The sequence below is a fragment of the Psammomys obesus genome, unplaced genomic scaffold (assembly GCF_907164565.1).
Source record: "Psammomys obesus unplaced genomic scaffold, mPsaObe1.curated_primary_1811, whole genome shotgun sequence".
NCBI classification, from domain to species: domain Eukaryota; kingdom Metazoa; phylum Chordata; class Mammalia; order Rodentia; family Muridae; genus Psammomys; species Psammomys obesus.
In genome coordinates this window covers 248,142-254,706 of record NW_026596073.1, presented here as the reverse complement: position 1 = coordinate 254,706, position 6,565 = coordinate 248,142, and the positions used below count along the sequence as shown (strand labels likewise).

General features: G+C 38.7%; 1 pseudogene; it reads left to right on the top strand.

Moving 5' to 3' along the window:
- The first annotated feature begins 3,795 nt into the window (after nucleotides 1–3,795).
- On the top strand, nucleotides 3,796–5,084 carry LOC129690407 (60S ribosomal protein L4-like; annotated as a pseudogene).
- Nucleotides 5,085–6,565: the final 1,481 nt, after the last annotated feature.

The following is a 6,565-nucleotide window of genomic DNA, read 5'->3' as shown; positions in this document are numbered from 1 at the left end:
GAGTAACTGGTATATAAAGCTAAGATTACAGTGACTCACAGAGAGATTCAAAGATAGGCCTTTATGATGAAAAAGTGAATGAGGCAGAATATACACTTTAGGGATCTAGAGAATGAACTAAAGTTATAAAGAACTAGAGCGTAAGAGAAAGAATGTGAGAAAATAAGCGGGAATTATGAACTCTTTGATGTATATGAAACCACTTATATTTCCAAGAACAGCTACCTGTGATTTTTCTGCTTCATAAATGATTCACAGAACTATATCTGTTGACAAATAAACAGGACTCATAAACTAGGTCCTTATTCTGCAACCAATTGAAAGGTTGTTGGGAAGCAGGACAGACATCAATCATCAGCTTTGATTAGTGATTAATTCTATGTTGGAGAAAGGCAAGCTGGAAAAAACTCATTCTAAATGTATCAGCTTTCCCTGCACCACCACAAACCAAGACAGAAAAGTGAAAGTCTCACATACAAAAGACCATCCCACTAAGAAAAATCACAGCCTGGAAGCAAAGGCAATGCATACCTCAACTGTCAGGCATATTTCTTTCATTTTTTTAATTTTTTATTTTTGTATTTTTAATTTTTTCTACAATTTACAATATACAATTCATTGTATATCCTGATTGTATCCCCCTCCCTCAACTCTTCCTAGTCCTGCTCTCCCACTTCCTCCCTACCCCCTTTCTCTAGTCCACCAAAAGAGGGAGTTCTCCTCTTCTGCCATCTACCCGCATCTACCCCTATCTTATAGACTCTCATCAGGACCTCCTGGATCCTCTTCCTTGATGGCCTAGGAAGGCTACATCACCAGAGGCAAGTGATCAAAGAGCAGGCAAAGAGATCATGACAGGCAGCCCCTGCTCCCCTTACTAGGGAACCAACATGGAGACTGAGCTGCCTACATCTGAGCAGGGTATATGTCCTATCCATACATGGTTCTTGGTTGGTGCATCAGTCTCTGCCAGACCACCTGGGCTCACATTTTTTAGCTTTGTTAGTCTACTTATGGGGTCCTGTCTCCTTGTGTTCTTCTATCCCCTCCCCTGCTTCTTCCACAAGACTCCTGTGCTCTGCTAAGTTTGGCTAAGAGTCTCTGCATCTACTTCGATCTCCTGTTGGGTGGAGACTTTTAGAGGACTCTTTACAGTAGGCTCCTGTCTTGTTCCCTCTCTTCCACTGCTTCTGGTGTCCCTCCTGTTTATCATTCTGAATGAGGTTTAAGCATCCTCCACAGGTTCCTCCTTGTTGCTTAGCTTCTTTAGGTCTGTAGATTTTAGTATGGTTATCCTATATTATACGGCTAATATCTGCTTATAAGTGAGTATATGCCATGAGTGTCTTTCTGTTTCTGGGGGTGACAAATTTCAAGTTAGAGCAAAAAAATATGGATCTCTCACCCAAATCACAAAAGAAACCATGCCTTCTTCTCTCAGAAGCTGAGACTCAAGCCCAACATTCTTAATTCATTTCTGGGATGTACTGGAATAGGGACTTTGGAAACTGATCTAACTGTGTTTCAGTGTGCAGTCAATAATAGGATTCTCCAGTGCAGATATTTGCTAGGGAACAAAGAGTCATAACCAACTTACACCCTTTGCATTCTTGCCTGTTGATCTGAGATATTCGACCCAAGTTAATTCTAAGGCTGAATTTTTCAGGAAAGCACATCAATGCTTTTGTCAAGTAAACAATACTTCTACACTAAAGAGATAGCCAAGAAAAAGCCATTCATTTTTTTCTGGGGTATGGTATGGCAAACACTCATTTAGCTCCTTCTAGCTCAATGAGAATGGATTTTTAATTCTTCAGAAGTTTTAAAATATATTAAGATCTTTTTTGAGCACTTTTAAGTTTATGAGTACGATAAGGAGTTCCCATGTAGTACTCAATATTTTTCTCCCCCAATAGCTCTGTCTGTTAGCATCATCCACTAATGTGGTTCTTTGATAAAATGTTGACACAATTATTAATTGATACCTGTAGTCTATGATGGAGTTTATGCATTCTTTGTGTTGTACAGTAGATAAGTTTTGACAAATGCATCCATCATTATTGTGTCATGTGGAATGGTTTATTGACCTGTGCTACACCTCTTCATCCATCTCCTCACATGAAGCTTTGGCCAGCACTGACCTTTCTTTTGTCTCATAGTTTACTCAGAAGATTTCTCCAGTTAGATTTAGATAGCATGCAGCCTTCTAAGATTAGCTTCTTTGGAGTAACTCTATTCATTACAGATTCCTATGTCATTTGTGGTTTGAAAACACATTTGTCTTTATTGCTAAGTAAAGTTCCCATGTATGGCTACATCCGCCTGTTTTTTGACTCACCTGTTGAGAGGCATCTTGCTACAGTATATTCTTCATGTCTAACTAGAGTCAAAAACCATAACAAACACTCAGTAGCATTTTAAGAAGGGAGGGGCATTTATGGGAGCAATAGTGACGTGTCTCGCCTCAGCAACAGTGTATATTTAAATACGCAGGTGTGAAATGAAGTTGGGAGAAGGTTCTCATTGAGAAACTAATAATTTTCAATAAACCTTATTTGTAATTTTAGAAAGGAAAACAGCTGCTTGTGCTGTTGTCTCAGACCAACAGCTGAGCGACTACCGCCTTCTTGTGAAACTTAGGAATTTAAACTGCTAACAGCTCTCGTCACCATATGCCATCTTACTCCCTCTTTACATAGATTCTAAATTTGATTTAATCTTTGCTAATTTCATTTATCTTGTGGCACTGTGTTTTCACACCTTCCTGTGTAGAAGCATTTTAGTGTTGTGCTTCAGAGCTACCATTTAATAAGGGTAACCTGAAAGATTTTTTTTTTTTAATATATGGCATAGGAAACATTTTCCTCCTGGCTATTTCATTTATTTCAATTGGGGAGCCACTCTTGACATATTTTTAGTACAAAATTAGTCTGTCTTTTCTCTATAATTTGTCACCTCACTGGCCTAAGATGAACCAATTCCTTCTGTTCATTCCTCCAATATCTGTCTTGCTCTGATTTGGATGTCTTAGGTCTTATGTGACATTTCCTATTCTCTTGTCTTTGTTTACAACAAGATTTTTTGAGATAGAAATATTGTAATTAAATTATAATCTGCAAAATAAGAAATGATTTCTGGAAGTATAATTTCCCACCAGAAAACTCACCCATTAATGTGTACACTTGAAAAATTCTTCAATATATTCATGGATTTGTACATCTATTACCAAAATCAAATTTTAGAACATTTTGACCCCTTAATTGTTCTTGTTTCTATTTGTTCTTATTGAGAGGCACTTCTCATGAGCCCATTTTGCTCTGCTAATACACATCTTGTTTTTACACATTTTCTTATCCTTATAACTCACATAAATGGAAATACTGATACCCTTGCATACTTCTGTGACAGGCTTCTATGACTTAGAATGATACTTTCAAGCGTAATCATGCTCTAAGTATAAGGCAGTACTTCATTAGTTCTAATGATACTATGGTAAATATCATTCAGATACTCATCAGCTGATAGAACTGGGTTTCCACTCCTGACCTATCATGAATATTCATCACCATGTTTTTTTTTATGCAGACTATGTTTACTATATATTTCATTTGGATATACACATTGGTGAGGAATTAAGGGTTGTATGGTATCACTATACTTCCATTTAGTTGGAACAGTGGTTCTCAGCCTTTGGATAACGACTTCTTTTGAAGTTGAACAGCCTTTTCTCAGGAGTTGCCTAAGACCATTGAAAATTTCAGGAGAGGACCATGGCCTTCTTGGAGAAGATCGTGGCCTTCTCCTCTCCCTGTCATGGCTTGTGCCCGTCCCCTCATATCGGTGTACTCTGAAAAGGGGGAGTCATCTGGAAAGAATGTCAAATTGCCAGCTGTGTTCAAAGCCCCCATTCGACCGGATATCATGAACTTTGTTCACACCAACCTGAGGAAAAACAACAGGCAGCCCTATGCCGTCAGTGAATTGGCAAGTCACCAGACCAGTGCTGAGTCTTGGGGTACTGGCAGAGTTGTGGCTCGATTTCCGAGAGTTCGAGGTGGTGGGACCCACCGTTCTGGCCAGGGTGCCTTTAGAAATATGTGTCATGGGGGCCGCATGTTTGCGCCAACCAAAACCTGGCGTCGTTGGCACTGCAGAGTGAACACAACCCAAAAGCGATATGCCATCTGTTCTACTCTGGCTACCTCCCCCTTACCAGCTTTGGTGATGTCTGAAGGTCATCGCATTGAGGAAGTTCCTGAGCTGCCTTTGGTGGTTGCAGATAAGGTTGAAGGTTACAAGAAGACCAAGGAGGCTGTTCAATAGCTTAAGAAACTTAAAGCCTGGAATGACATCAAAAAGGTCTATGCCTCTCAGAGCATGAGAGCTGGCAAGGGTAAAATGAAAAACCGACGGCCGCATCCAACGCAGGGGACCGTGCATCATCTATAATGAAGACAATGGAATCATAAAGGCCTTCAGAAATATCCCTGGTATTCCTCTGCTTAATCTAAGCAAGTCGAACATTTTGGAACTTGCTCCTGGTGGGCATGTTGGACGTTTCTGCATTTGGACTGAAAGTGCTTTCCGGAAGTTAGAGGAGTTATATGGCACTTGGCATAAGGCTGCTTCCCTCAAGAGTAACTGTAACCTTCCCATGCACAAGATGATGAACATAGATCTTAGCAGAATCTTGAAAAGCCCGGAAATCCAAAGAGCCCTCTGAGTACCACACAAGAAGATTCAGCGTAGAGTCTTGAAGAAGAATCCACTGAAGAACCTGAGAATCATGTTGAAGCTGAACCCTTATGCAAAGACTATGCGCAGGAACACCATCCTTCGCCAGGCCAGAAATCAAACTCTGCGTGAAGAAATTGGAAGCAACAGCAGCAGCAGCACTGGCAGCCAAGTCAGGGAAGGTTGTGGCAGAGAAGGGAGTTTCAGGCAAGAAAGAAAAGAAGCCTGTAGATGTCAAGAAGCTGAAGAAGCCTGCAGGAAAGAAAGCTGCCCCAGTCAAGAAGGCAGCAGCTGAGAATAAACCAGCAGAGCAGAAACCTACTGCAGAAGAAAAAAAGCCTGCTGCATAAACTACTAAAATTTGTATCATTCCGTAGAACAAATAGAGACAGGTCTATGTGAATAAAAACCTAATAAAAAGAAAAAAAAAAGAAAAATTCAGATATTTACATTACAATTCATAGTTCAAGTTATAAAATAGCAACAAAAATAGTTTTATGGCTGGGGTCACCACACTCTGAGGAACTGTATTGAATGGTCATAGCATTAGAAACTTTGAGAACCACTGACTTGAAGAAACTACAAAATTGTTTCTCAAAGTAATTGCACCATTTTCTGTTCCCATCAGCAATGCACATGGACTGGTTTCTTCATATCTTTGCCAAACTTGCTATTACCTCTCTGATAGTTATCCTAATCAATGTATAGTGACACAGGCTGAAGGATCAGTTTTGCTAATGATTAATTGTCTTTTGGATTGCTTATTGGCCAAATGCGTATGCTCTTAAAGTAAAAGCCTACTAATCCTTTTCTCACTTTAATGGCATTGTTAACATTTTAATATGAAATGGCAAAACATTTTTTTTTACATAACAAGTTTCCAGAAAATGATTTTCAAATATGCTTTCTCATTCTGCTATTTTATTTTCTTTTGAATCTCAAGACTTAAATGACATAATCCAGTTGTTTTGTTGTTGTTTTGTTTTGTTCTCTCTCTTGCTCTCTCTCTCTCTCTCTCTCTCTCTCTCTCTCGTGTGTGTGTGTGTGTGTGTTTGCGTATGTGTGTGTTTTCAGTGTGCTCCTGGGACTCAGTCCTCTACATCAGAACCATAAGGATTTTACACATACTTTCATCCAAAAATTGTAGAGACTAGTTCCAACTTTCATTGGTGGTTTGCTTGTTTTTTATTTATGTTTGTTTAATTTTTGTTTTGTACATATGCTCTGAGGTGAGGTTCTAACTTTATTCATTTACATACAGTCATTCAGTTTCCCCAGCATCATTTGTTGAAATGACTATTTTTCACCATTCAATTTTCTTGGTAGCCTTTTCAAAAATAAATTGACCATATGTTTGTAATTATGCCAGTACCTCCCTATCTTGATTACTCTAGCTTTGCTGAAAGGGATGAAATCAGAGACTAGTAAGCAATATTGTTTGGCTATTCTTGGTCCTTTGCAGTTCCGCTGCAGATTTAACTTCAGCTTTCCAAATTTCTTCCAAAACTCCAGTAGAGATTTTGATAGAAAGTATACTGAATCCTTAGATCACGTTGGAGTCTTGCCATCTCAACAGTGTATTATAATTCATAAACATGCACTATCTTTCTAGTTGTAAAGTTCTATTTGCTTTCTTCTTCTATTAAATTAGGTTTTGTAATACAAGTCTCATCTTCCTCTAAATTTATACTTAAGAATTGCATTTTATCATGCCACTATAAATAGGACTGTCTTAGGAATGTAATAGAAGTATCTGATTTTTTTTGTTTATGGTTTTAAGTGTCACAGACTTACTAATCTTGTTTTACTGTGTGTGTGAAGTGTGAGTTTG